The sequence below is a fragment of the Macaca nemestrina genome, chromosome 2 (genome assembly GCF_043159975.1).
Source record: "Macaca nemestrina isolate mMacNem1 chromosome 2, mMacNem.hap1, whole genome shotgun sequence".
Classification (NCBI taxonomy): Eukaryota; Metazoa; Chordata; class Mammalia; order Primates; family Cercopithecidae; genus Macaca; species Macaca nemestrina.
The window spans coordinates 1,647,932-1,662,401 of record NC_092126.1 but is presented as its reverse complement, the minus strand read 5'-3'; the positions used below and the strand labels follow the sequence as shown (position 1 = coordinate 1,662,401).

General features: G+C 45.4%; 1 protein-coding gene across 1 annotated transcript in view; it reads right to left on the bottom strand.

The window, feature by feature from the left end:
- Window positions 1-8,443, bottom strand: part of LOC105470781 (negative regulator of reactive oxygen species) — a 58,565-nt gene extending 50,122 nt beyond the window's left edge. Inside the window, exon 1 of the mRNA XM_071090571.1 lies at window positions 8,425-8,443. The gene's annotated coding sequence lies outside the window, so the exon portion shown is untranslated. The remainder of the gene's footprint in view (window positions 1-8,424) is intronic.
- Window positions 8,444-14,470: the final 6,027 nt, after the last annotated feature.

Below are 14,470 nucleotides of genomic sequence, written 5' to 3'. Positions count from 1 at the left end.
TTTAGTAGAGACGGGGTTTCACCGTGTTAGCCAGGATGGTCTCGATCTCCTGACCTCGTGATCCGCCCGTCTCGGCCTCCCAAAGTGCTGGGATTACAGGCTTGAGCCACCGCGCCCGGCCGCCCGGCCAATATTCTTATGTCTTAAAGATACATACTGAAGTATTTAGGAGTGGAATGTCATGATACCTTTATATATGTATTTAAATATTTCATAAAAAATTAATGAAGTGAGCTAAAGAGAAGACACTCTTCCCATAAGGCACCAGGCACGCAGAAGAAAAGCATGCGGAGGTTGTAGTAAACATCACGTTAAAGCCACCACACGTAACTCCTTGGCAAGGAAAGGGCCCATGAGTAGCATTGTTCTCGCCTTTCCTTCCTGCTTAGACCCCTTCCTGACTCCCTCTGGTTGAGTTTCTGAGAAACTCATGCCTCTACCAACAGGCCTCCCTGGATGGCTTAGCCTGGAGACTCAGGTTTGGAAAGGGCTGTCCCGTGGAAAAGTGAGGCCCACGTGGACCTAAGGAAGAAAACTGGAGGAGGGAGGTTCAGATGGATAAAAGGCAAAATGGAGCTGGTTTCTTAGGGGAAGCAGTAAAATTTCCATCCCTGGAAGGGTCAAGCACATGCTGCAGGCTTGTTGGGAGTGACTGAGTGGGGAGGGAGGCTGGCCTTGACGTAACTTCTACTACAGCGCCTTTCAGCCTCAGACACCAGGACACAGGAGAAGGGTAGATCAGGCTGGAGATGGTAAGAATGAGACAGAGAGGCAGAAAGCAAGGCGGGGGCCAGGCACTGACTGAGCTGGAGCTTGAGCTGTTTCTCTCATCTCTGGCTTCCCCCCCGGACCCTGCTTTGTGGTGCTGCTTCCTGTCTCCTACAATCTGGAGAAGCCAATTTCCTGTGGTGGCTGATTTCATTTGATAAGAAAAGGGAGGGCAACTCAAACGAAGCCATGGCAGGGACTGTCCTTGAACAGAAACAGAAGCTCAGTCTTGGCACGTCCTCCTGCCATCCTGACCATTCCAAAACGAGGGAGATTTAGGAGAGAAGCCACAAGCCGAATGATCATAAGGTTTGTTTTGAACTTTGCAAATACTGTATTTAAAGCCAACAAAAAACAGTGACCAGCATATTTCCTAGCTCCAGGGAGAGCAGAACAATGCAGCTCAGGTCAATAGATGGGACCCTAGGACCTGATTGTGCTGGGTTTGGACAGGATATAAAGATGAATAGACTGCCCTCAAAGCATTTGCAACCCTCAATTGCAGCCAAAAGGCTGAAAAGAAGAACTCACTGTAAAACATACTTAGTCCTGAATTACCAGGAAAGAATATGGAAACATTTAACAGACAGACTATATGTCATATTCCTTCTGATCCCTTTAGAGTGGTTTCGATGTAGCCTTAACGTGAGGGGCAAACAACAACAACAACAACAGCACCTAAAACCAATGACCCTTTGGTGGTCTCATTCAGACCTCGGATTCCAGAGGTACATCTCTCTGTGAGTCTCTCTTGGCCCCGGGGAAAGAAAGAAGCCACCTTCCCTGACAAGGGGCTAGGAGCCAAATCCCTAGAAATAAATCCACCTGGTTCTGTGTTGTTTTTCCTCTCAATGGCCCTGGACCCCTCAGGAGTTCAATCTGAAAGACGTACAACTATTATGTATCCATAATAATTACAAATAAAAAATTTTTGACCTGGCCTGGTGGCTCATGCCTGTAATCCCAGCACTTTGAGGCAAGTGAGGCTTTGAGGTTGAGGCAAGGAGGATGGCTTGAGGCCAGGAATTCAAGACCAGCCTGGGCAACACGGAGAGACCATATCTCTAAAAATAAATTAACAAATGTTTTTTAAGCCAATTTGTCCCAACACCTAATTCTTTGGCTTAAACTCAAGCAATATGCCCATGAGACAAGGGCCAAAGTGCTCTTGAGAAAGAGCTAGTAATGATAAATAATGTTTTAAAAACACTCCACCACAAATGCAAACTTTTCACATTATTATCTTTCTTGAGTATCTCAATTCTGTGAGGTATTTATTATTATTTTTTAGAGACAAGGTCTCACTCTGTCACCATACTAGAATGCAGTGGCGCGATCACAGCTCACTGCAGCCTCCACCTTCTGGGCTCAAGTGATCCTTCTGCCTCACCCTCCCAAGTAGCTGGGATTACAGGCATGCACCACCATGCCCAGGTAATTCTTATTTTTTGTGGAGATGGGGTCTTACTATGTTGCCCAGGCTGGTTTCAAACTCCTGGCCTCAAGCAATCCTCCAGCCTTGGCCTCCCAAAGTGTTGAGATTACAGGCATGAGCCACTGCGCCTGTCCTCTGTGAGGTCTTTATGAAAGGCAGTGTTGGCCGGGCGCAGTGGCTCAAGCCTGTAATCCCAGCACTTTGGGAGGCCAAGACAGGCAGATCACGAGGTCAGGAGATCGAGACCATCCTGGCTAACACGGTGAAACCCCGTCTCTACTAAAAAATACAAAAAACTAGCTGGGCGCGGTGTCGGGCGCCTGTAGTCCCAGCTACTCGGGAGGCTGAGGCAGGAGAATGGCGTGAACCCGGGAGGTGGAGCTTGCAGTGAGCTGAGATCTGGCCACTGTACTCCAGCCTGGGCGACAGAGCGAGACTCCGTCTCAAAAAAAAAAAAAGAAAGGCATTGTTAATTTATAGATAAGAAAACTGAGGGCCGGGCACGGTGGCTCACTCCTGTAATCCCAGCACTTTGGGAGGCCGAGGCAGGTGGATCGCGAGGTCAAGAGATTGAGACCATCGTGGCTAACACGGTGAAACCCTGTCTCTACCAGAAATACAAAAAAATTAGCTGGGCGTGGTGGCGAGCGCCTGTAGTCCGAGCTACTTGGGAGGCTGAGGCAGGAAAATGGCATGAACCCAGGAGGTGGAGCTTGCAGTAAGCCGAGATCGTGCCACTGCACTCCAGCCTGGGCAACAGAATAAGACTCCGTCTCAAAAAAAAAAAAAAAAAAACTGAGTCCCAGAGAAGGCAAGTGACTTGCCCAAAATTAACTATGTGACCTCTAACCTAGTTCCACCATGCCCAAGATAATAAACTCCCATGTACATGTTTATCACCTTGGCCATGGTGGGACTAGGTTAGAGGTCACGCAGTTGCCACGCTGCCTCTACTGTGGTATACCGGGGTACCGAGGCGGTATACGGGCATTGTAACAGTGGATTTCAGGGAGAAGCAGTGAGAAGGTCCTAAGATCACATTTCTGGGGATTTCTGCAAAACGACCCCTCATTACAGTTTTTGATCCCAGCCCCCCAGGTCCTACCCCGAGGCATTCCTTCTCCACATGCCATGCGTGTGTGGACAAAGGTATAGACCAGATTGCAGGTGGGTGTCCATGTTCTCATCCAGTCTAGCAAGTGAGTGGGGAACTCAGAGATGTGTAAGAAATTGTGAGAGGCCTTTGCCTTCCAGGTGATGATAGTCTTGGAGATAAATGTGATGCCTCTGGGGTAGGTGAGGAACGGGGGGAGCCAATCAGCTTTTCCCTTCCCTTATGCTGTGTTTCTTATTTCCAGAGTGACTAGAAGGTGATTATTTGGCCAGACCTATACTCCTGACCATTAGGGAAAAAATGGGAAAATGTTGGACATGAAGGAAGGGAAAGAGAAGAGTGAGAGAAACTAGAACATTTATGGCCAAAGCAGAGGATAAGAAATTAGGAAAAAGCAAAGAACAAAAAGCCATGTCCTCAGTAATATTGAGTGCGTCTTCCTACTTCCAAAATAAATGGCTGCCAGTTTTAGAGAAAACATATTTGTGGCTCAACTCACCACAGGTGTGGGTTTGACTCTGAAGTGGGACTGAGGAACTAGTTTACTTTTTCCATTCTATGTGTTTCCTCCTCCAAGTTCCTCCCCACAGGGCACCCCATAGCACCCCACCCTACCCTGAGCACCTGGCATGTGCCGCTGCTGCCCCCTGCTGGGAGAACACTGTTGGATCCCGGGGAGAGGGACTCCTTTCAGAGTGGCCACATCAGGGGCAGGACAGGAGGGGACTCTGAGGGATAGGTAATAAAACAGAGCATTTAAATATAGCCAGACACTAAAATCTTTGCACAAAATGTCTGAAACATCTGGCTTATAATCAGCATACAGGTGTGTGAAAAGGGATCAAGGAAATATAAGGTGGTTGGGTACCCACCTGAGATGGAAGCCTTTTAATGAGGCCTAGACTACCCATCTCCTCCCTTTGGTGTATCTGAAGCATTTTAGTCTTCTTAAAGCACAATGTTTATTACGTGGTAAAAAAAAAAAAAAATTCTTCAAAGACTACATGGCTAAGATTCATACTCTTCAACAACCATTTTCTTCCCTTTTATTCCAAAGTCCACAAACTGACCCCAACCTACCTCTTTAGCCTTGCCTCTCACTGTTCTTCCTTGCACAGGCTGTGACCTATGTTGTCTTCTACCAACACACCCTGCACACACACTTATACCTCTATAAATAACACACATTATAAACAAAGTTATGAAACAAGAACTGACAAAAATGAAACAAGAACAGGCAAATATTTTTAAACCAATAACCTCATCATTGTATTTTTTATTCTTTGAATTCTGTAACGTGCCTATGTTTCATATTCAAAAATAATAAATTCATTAGTTTATTTTTAAATCAGAAAAAAATGGGTTAGAAATCTTAGGAACATGACATATGTTTAATGACTTTAAAAAGCTAATAGAATAAACTCCAGACTGAGCACAAAGAGAAAATTTGTGAATTAGGACATGACAGAGGAGTAAAGACAATAAAGGCATTTTTTCAAGTAAAAAATATGTGACATCAGCTAAGCAATGGAGACAATACATTGGGTCTCTAATATATCCCCTTTTAAAAGCCTCAGAAGAAAATAACAGTAAAGGAGAAATGATTGAATAGATAATAGTTCACATGAATATCCACATGTAAGAGAATGAAGTTGAATTCCTACCTCATACCATAAAAAAAATTCTAAATTCTCATAGACCTAAATGTAAGAGATCAAACTATAAAACCCTTTGAAGAAAACAAAGGAGTAAATCTTTGTGACTTTGAATTAGACAATGGTTTCTTAGCTATGACACCAAAAGCCCAATTGACAAAAGAAGTAAATAAGTTGGACTTCAACTCAACAATAAAAAGACAAATTACCCATTTTTATTTATTTATTTATTTATTTTTTATTTTTGAGACAGAGTCTCACTCTGTCACCCAGGCTGGAGTGCGGTGGTGCTATCTCAGCTCACTGCAACCTCTGCCTCCCAGGTTCAAGCAATTCTTGTGCCTCAGCCTCCCAAGTAGCTGGGATTACAAGCTCTTACTACCATACCTAGCTAATTTTTAAAATACTGTTAGTAGAGACGGGGTTTCATCATGTTGCCGAGGCTGGTCTCAAACTCCTGAGCTCAGGCAATCCGCTCACCTCGACCTCCCAAAGTGCTAGGATTACAGGCGTGAGGCACCACACCCAGCCAAATTACCCATTTTTTAAATGGGCAAAGGATCTGTACACAAACAACTTAGATGCCTGTGAGGAAAGCATGCTTAGTTCCTACTCCTAAGATTTCCATTCATTTCAAGGACCTCTATTGGTGTGATAGTCTCAGTTTCTCTGCCTCTTTACTCATCCTGCTCCTTAGAGGACGGAGTGATGTTAAATAGTAAATTTAGGAAGAATAATCTGGATTTGTTAGTTCTGTTTTTCTTTTTGGGGAGTAAACTGCTGGCAGTGTTTTATATATAGATATATTTATCAAATTGTTTGTATATTTGTTGCCTTGATCTACTAAACAATCAGCTAACAGACCTAAAGCTGCATCCTCTAACCTGGTCGCTATCAGCAATAAAGATAATATTTTGGCTTCTATAGGGGTCAAACCCAAGCAGGGAACCCCATCTTTTTGTTGGATCCTCAAAGACAATATCGAGTGACCCAAAAGATGGTGAGATATGCTACAGTCATGGATGAGAATGCATTTCATCATAAAGATACCAATTCTTCTCTAGTCTGTTGATTCAACATGCATATTGATTTATATTTTCAATTTTCAATAAAAATTGCAACAGAACTTCCTGGTGACTCGACAAGGTACATTCTAAAATCTATACAGAAGAGCAAAGGGCCAAAAATAACCAAAACAATTTTTTAAAACCAAAAGTATGAGGGAATTGCTCTTTCAGAATGAAGACTGGGGCTGGGCACCCTGGCTTATTCCTGTAATCCCAGCACTTTGGGAGGCCAAGGCAGGTGGATTGCTTGAGCCCAGGAGCTCAAGACCACCCCGGGCAACGTGGTGAAACTCTGTCTGTACAAAAAAATACAAAAAAATTAACCAGCATAGTGGTGTATGTATGCATGTAGTCCTAACTACTTGGGAGGTTGAGGTGGGAGGATCACTTGAGCCAAGGAGTTCAAGATCAGAAGTTAAGCCCAGGAGACAGAGGCTGCAGTGAGCCGTGATCACAGGGCTCATGCTTGTAATACCAGCCTGTAATCCCAGGAAGATTGCTTGAGACCTGGAATATGAGACCAGCCTTGGTAACACAGTGAGACTCCAGCCCTAGAAAAAAGATTATTTAAAACATTATAACAGATCTATAAAAAAAAATTGACCAGGTGTCATGGTGCACACCTGAAGTCCCAGCTACTAGGGAGGCTGAGATGGGAGGATCTCTTGAGCCCAAGAGTTCAAGGTTACAGTGAGCTATGATCATGCCACTGTACCACAGCCTGGGTGACCGACCAAGACCCTGACTCTAAAACAAAACAAAAACCCAAAGATTGATTATAAAATGAGAACAACTAAGAGTGTATGGTACTAGCCTATGTATAGATAAAGAGGTCAAAAGAATCAGACAGTCCAGGAGCTGGCCCATGTAGACGTATGTATGGAAGCTTGATAAGTGACAGAGGAGGCACTGCAAATCAAGGGAAGCATAAGCTATATTCAGTAAACAGGAGCAGGATGAAATGTTAACCATATATTTTCAATAATGAAATTTCTACTTTCTCCATAACAAAAATAAATTCTAGATAGATTAAAAACCTGTATTAAAAAGTTTTAAAGACTATTTCTCCTTTTGCTTTGCAGATATGGACAAAAGCCTCAAAATACCTTTTATGCCTTTCACGGCCTGTGATGCAAACTTGTCACAGTGTTGTCAACTAATACAAGCCCTAGGTCGGAAAACCTGTTTAATAAATCGCTAGGGCCAGAGGTGTAATGTAGAGGGATAAACAAGTTCGTTAAGTGGACGACCCTTGTGAGTCTTTTTTCAGGTAACCTAGCAATGAGCTGGCTCTTCAGGATGGGCTAAAAACCCCCTCATGTATAAACTGTCTGGATTATTGGGTTGTTTCTAACGTTATTTCTTAGGCCAGAAAGGCTGAAACCTTCCTTGCAAAGCCATGTTGGTCAGATGATCTCTGATTCCTCCATAATTCTTTTTTTTTTTTTTTTTTTTTTGAGACAGAGTCTTGCTCTGTCGCCCAGGCTGGAGTGCACTGGTGTGATCTTGGCTCACTGCAACCTCTGCCTCCTGGGTACAAGCAATTCTCCTGTCTCAGCCTCCCGAGTGGCTGGGATTATAGGCGTGCACTGCCACACCCGAATAATTTTTGTATTTTTAGTAGAAACAGGGTTTCACCATGTTGGCCAGGCTAGTCTTGAACTCCTGACTTCAGGTGATCCACCCATCTCAGCCTCCCAAAGTGCTGGGATTACAGGAGTGAGCCACTGCGCCCTGCCCTCCATAATACTTTATAAATGCGTGAGGCAACAAGGAATTTTATATTCCCTCTCCTTGTACAGAACACATGATATGTCCAGCTCTGCCCAGCCTAAGCACTCTTCCCCATGAAGTGGTGAGAATCTTGGGTACTATGTGCATCCCCTACACCTGCAGGTTGAAATATGCCTGTACCGTGTATTATTTTTGGTGCTTGCCCTTGTCCCTTGCTTGATAAACAGAAATATTGATGGCGGAAGAAACAGAAATGTTGATGGTGATGAACAATTAGGCAATATCTAACAAAGGTGGAGATGAGCATAAGCTAGAACTCAAGAATGCCACTTCTCATAATGTATTCTAGAAACTAGAGCACATACATACAGAATTCATTCCAGCTCTGTTTGTAATCACAAATGGGAAACAACCTAAATGGTCGTGAACAGAAGAATCGATAGACTGTAGTACGTTCGTGAAATGGAATACTGTGCGGCAGCGGTCCCCAACCTTTTTGGCATCAGGGACCCGTTTCCTGGAAGACCATTATTTCATGAACTGGGGGTGGGGGGGATGGTTTGGGATGATTCGAGTGCATCACATTTATCGTGTACATTATTTCTGTTATTATTACATTGTAAGATATAATGAAATAATTATACAACTCACCATAATGTAGAATCAGTGGAGCCCAAGCTTGTTTTCCTGCAACTAGACAGTCCCATCTGGGGATGATGGAAAACAGTGACAGATCATCAGGCATTAGATTCTCATAAGGAGCGCACCGCCCAGATCCCGCGCATGCTCAGTTCACAATGAGGTTCACGTTGCTATGAGATCTAGTGCCTCCGCTGATCGGACAGGAGGCGGAGCTCTGGCAGTAATGCCAGTGATGGGGAGCGGCTGTCAATACAGATGAAGCTTCACTTGCTCAGCCGCCTGCTGCTCCCCTCCTGCCATATGACACAGTTCCTAACAGGCCGTGCACCTGTGCTGGGGTTGGGGGCCCCTGCTGTACAGCAATTAGAACAATGAGAACACTGGGACGCAGAGTGGGGAACATCACACACCGGGTCCCATCATGAGGTGGGGGCAGGGGGAAGGGATAGCATTAGGAGAAATACTTAATGTAAATGACGAGTTAATGGGTGCAGCACACCAACATGGCATATGTAGACATATGCAACAAACCTGCACGTTGTGCACATGTACTCTAGAACTTAAAGTATAATAAAAAATAAAAAAAAGTGACAGCTCTATGTTTAGGAATGGATAAATTACAAGAACGTGAAGTTGCAGGAGGACAGAAACAGCTCATGGCACACGCGCATGTGTATATATCCTGTATGTGGTTTAGAAATATGCAAAAAATGCTAAGCCTTCTTTATAGATCATGGATACGTGAAAACATAACAAAGAAAACCTGGAGGCCGGGCGCGGTGGCTCAAGCCTGTAATCCCAGCACTTTGGGAGGCCGAGACGGGTGGATCACGAGGTCAGGAGATCGAGACCATCCTGGCTAACCTGGTGAAACCCCGTCTCTACTAAAAAATACAAAAAACTAGCCAGGCGAGGCGGCGGGCGCCTGTAGTCCCAGCTACTCGGGAGGCTGAGGCAGGAGAATGGCGTGAACCCGGGAAGCGGAGCTTGCAGTGAGCTGAGATCCGGCCACTGCACTCCAGCCTGGGCGACAGAGTGAGACTCCGTCTCAAAAAAAAAAAAAAAGAAAACCTGGAATTGTATTAAAAAAATACAAACAAAAAGTCTTTTCCCAAAGTAGGAGGAGATTGAGAGACCAAAGAATGACTGAGACAAGTCCAGCTTGGCGAGTAGACGAGTTTATGTGGACCAACATACCAGGCCTCCCGGGCAGCCGCAGGACAGCATTAGAGACCTGCACTGTCTCCCACTCTTTTTTTTTTTTTTTTCTTGAGACGGAGTCTCACTCTGTTGCTCAGGCTGGAGTGCAGTGGTGTGATCACGGCTCACTGCAACCTCCACCTCCCGGATTCAAGCGATTCTCCTGCCTCAGCCTCCCGAGTAGCTGGGACTACAGACGCCCGCCACCACGCCCAGCTAATTTTTGTATTTTTAGTAGAGACGGGTTTCACCCCGTTGGCCAGGATGGTCTCGATCTCTTGACCTCGTGATCCGCCCACCTTGACCTCCCAGAGTGCTGGGATTACAGGCGTGAGCCACCGCGCCCAGCCACACTCTTGAACTGCCTTTAAGCTAATTTTCTGGCTCTTTGCCCACTGTGTGTGTGATGGACTGTTTTTCTTGGTAGTTTCTTAGAAACCCTCCAGGATGTTTGGTTCCAAGGGACACCTGCTCCTCTGCTGGGGACGGTGGCCTTGGCTCATGGCCTGGCCTTCAGGGTTCAGGCAGCCAACACACACTGTTTAGTAACTTGGCTGGGGACCCCTCACACTACAGAAAAGCATAAAAACAAACACAGCAATGACACGTGTCAGGTTCTAGAGAGGGAGGGAAAGGAGTCAAATCACAGGCATAGATGTATAAGAGGCTTCCACTGTATCTGTGGCATTTCATTTCTGAGAAAAAATATCTGAAGCAAATATGGCAAAATGTTAAGATTTGCTAAAGCTGAACATTGGGCAAATGGGTGTTTGTTGTTACTCTCTTTACTCTTCTGCATTTTTTTTTTTTTTTTTTTTGAGACGGAGTCTCGCTCTGTCCCCTAGGCTGGAGTGCAGTGGCGTGATGTCGGCTCACTGCAAGCTCTGCCTCCCGGGTTTACACCATTCTCCTGCCTCAGCTTCCCGAGTAGCTGGGACCACAGGCACCCACCACCATGCCCGGCTAATTTTTTGTATTTTTAGTAGAGACGGGGTTTCACCGTGTTAGCCAGGATGGTCTCCATCTCCTGACCTCGTGATCCACCCGCCTCGGCCTCCCAAAGTGCTGGGATTACAGGCGTGAGCCACCGCGCCTGGCCTCTTCTGCATATTTCAAAGATGTCAAAATTGAAAAACAATAGTCACTGACTTAGCATGACAGAGAAATCTTCAAGCATAGCTTTGCAAAGGGAGATACCTGTGGGAACCAAGCCACTAGAGCCATAGAATCCCAAGGAGGCGCAAAACGGATTTGAAATTGGGCAGAATGATGTGTGAAAAAGCACGATCCATTGGGTGTTGTGTCTGTGCATACACGGGACCTAGAAGGACACGGCCAACTGTAAACTGCTCGTGCTTGTGGACGGCTTTGTTCTCTGCTTGTGTTTTTCAGTTTCTTATAATGCACATATTAACTAAGAGAAATGAAATTATCCTAATTTCTATTACATTAATTTATATTAATTAATACATTAATTAAAAATAAAGGTTACTTTTAAAACCAGAAAAACACGGTTGGAAGAGAAAAATTAACCTTATAATGTTTTTTGACATTTGGGACATAAACATTGCCTGAAATGAAAACATAAATAAATAAATGGAATATTGGGAAAGCTTGGTAAAAATTAAATTGCTATACATTCTACAAATTGCTAAAAGGGCCCGGGCGCGGTGGCTCAAGCCTGTAATCCCAGCACTTTGGGAGGCCGAGACGGGTGGATCACGAGGTCAGGAGATCGAGACCATCCTGGTTAACACGGTGAAACCCCGTCTCTACTAAAAAATACAAAAAACTAGCCGGGCGAGGTGGCGGGCCTCTCTAGTCCCAGCTACTCAGGAGGCTGAGACGAGAATGGAGTAAACCCGGGAGGCGGAGCTTGCAGTGAGCTGAGATCCGGCTACTGTACTCCAGCCTGGGTTACAAAGTGAGACTCCGTCTCAAAAAAAAAAAAAAAAAAAAAAAAAAAAAAATTACTAAAAGGAATAAAGTTTTGGCTGGACGTGGTGGCTCATGCCTATAATCCCAGCACTTTGGGAGGCCGAGGCAGGCAGATCATGAGGTCAGGAGTTCGAGACCAGCCTGACCAATGTGGTGAAACCTCATCTCTACTAAAAATACAAAAATTAACCGGGCTTGATGGTGCATGCCTGTGATCCCAGCTACTCAGGAGGCTGAGGCAGGAAAATCTCTTGAACCTGGGAGGTGGAGGTTAGAGTGAGCTGAGATTGTGCTACTGCACTCCAGCTTGGGTGACAGGGCAAGACTCCTTCTCAAAAAAAAAGAGGAATAGGCCGGGCGCGGTGGCTCAAGCCTGTAATCCCAGCACTTTGGGAGGCCGAGACGGGCGGATCACGAGGTCAGGAGATCGAGACCATCCTGGTTAACACGGTGAAACCCCGTCTCTACCAAAAAATACAAAAAACTAGCCGGGCGAGGTGGCTGCGCCTGTAATCCCAGCTACTCGGGAGGCTGAGGCAGGAGAATGGCGTGAACCCGGGAGGCGGAGCTTGCAGTGAGCTGAGATCCGGCCACTGCACTCCAGCCCTGGCGACAGAGCAAGACGCCATCTCAAAAAAAAAATAAATAAATAAATAAATAAAAGAGGAATAAAGTTTTAGCGAGCAACATTGGTAAATTGCTATTAATCAATTTGTGTAGCCAGGCGTGGTGGCTCACACCTATAATCCCAGCACTTTGGGAGGCCGAGGTGGGTAGATCACCTGAGGTCAGGAGTTTGAGACCAGCCTGACCAACATGGTGAAATCTGTCTCTACTGAAAATACAAAAATTAGCCTGGCCGTGATGGCGTGCACCTGTAGTCCCAGCTACTTGGGAGGCTGAGGCAAGCCAGTTGCTTGAACCTGGGAAGTGGAGGTTCTAGTGAGTCGAGATCGTGCCATTGCACTCCAGCATGGGTGACACAGAGCAAGACTCAGTCTCGAAATAAATAAATAAATAAAAATAAATAAATATAAATTTGTGTTAACAATTTTATTTGGCAAATTGATACATGCCTAAATATGATTTATCTTTTAAGGATCTGCTCAGATGACACATCCTCCACAAAGTTCCTCGGACCACAACCCTCCCTCACCTGCAAATGCCCTCACGTGGCGCTCCTCCTGCACTTCCTTCAGCTCTTCTCATTTTCTATATGTTACAACTATTTAGAAAGGTCTCAGCTTCCTCTCTGGGCCTAGATCCTTGAGGGCAGAGTTTTACGTGTCTCTGCCTGCCTGTCAGCGTAGTGTTCATGGCGGGTTCTTAGTATCTGAAAAAAGGAAAGGAGGAGGAATCTGGAACCCTAACTGAAGAAAGGATCAAATAACTAAAAATTCAGCTTCCTCCGGCCTGCAAAGTGTCAGGTATCTGTAACTGTGAGTGCTCTGAGATTAGGCCGCAAACTTTTGCTATCTCAACAGTTTCTCCTCTTGGACCATTTCCTTTGAGTTGCTGTTCTGCCAGTTTCTGCATTCAGGCTCAGCCTATGGTGCCAACCTGTCAGTGTGGTGCCAGGGAGGTGCTCTCAGAGGAAGCAAAGCGAGAAGAGGTGATGAGAGCTCTTTCTGCGGCAGCCCCAGACACAGTCTCACGCTGAGGCATGTGCAGCAGCAAATGAGAGGCTGGGTGAGGACCAGAGGACCAGGATCCAGGCCGGAATGCGACACAGAAAAGGCAAAGGTTAGATGGGCAAGGTGTGACATCAGAGCCAGGCAAGAGGTCCCTGGCTGGGCTTTAGGGTTGCTACATTTGGCAAATAAAAATAAAGAATGCCCTCACCTCACACCCTTTAGGACGGCTGTTTGGGAAAACATCAGATGGAAGCGTTGGTGAGGATCTGGAGAAAGTGGAATCCTCGTGCACTGCTGGTGGGAGTGTAAAATGTGCAGCCAGTATGGAAAACAGTCTGGCAGTTCCTCGAAAAATAAAACAGAGAATGACTGTATGATTCAGCATCCCACTTCTGAGAACACACCCACAAGAACTGAAAGCAGAGCCTCAAAGAGACCTTCACACACCCGTGTTCACAGCAGCATTCCTCACAGTAGCAAAGCAACCCAGAGTCCATCAGTGAATGATGGATCCACAGAACGTGGCTCGATGGACTATTACTCAGTCTTAAAGAGGAAAGAAATTCTGACACATCCTACAACAGATGAGTGAACCTTGAGGATATCACACTAAGTGGAATAAGCCAGTCACAAAAGGGCAAATACTGTATAATTCCACTTACATGAGGTGTTTAGAGGAGTCAAAATCATAGATACACAAAGTAGAATGGTGGTTGCCAAGGACTGGGGAGTTGGAGGAATGTGGAGTTATTGTTTAGTAGACATAAAGTTTCAATTTTACAAGATAAAAGAGCTCGGGAGGCCAGGCTTGGTGGCTTGTGCCTGTATTCCCAGCCTTCGGGAGGCCGAGGCGAGAGGATCACTTCAATCAGGGAGTTGGAGACCAGCCTGGGCAACACAGCAACACCCCATCTCTACCAAACAAATAAGCAAACAAACAGAGTTCTGGAGATGGATGGTGGTGATGGTTGCACACATTATGAATGTATTTAGTATAACTAACTGTACACTTAAAATTGGTTAAAATGGTAAACATTTTACATTATGTGTATTGTACCACAGTTTAAAAATTGGGAAAAAGTGCAGTGCCCACAGCGAAATCTGAATTTTAAACATGAATAAGGCCGGGCGCGGTGGCTCAACCCTGTAATCCCAGCACTTTGGGAGGCCGAGACGGGCGGATCACAAGGTCAGGAGATCAAGACCATCCTGGCTAACACGGTGAAACCCCATCTCTACTAAAAAAATACAAAAAACTAGCCGGGCTTGGTGGCGGCGCCTGT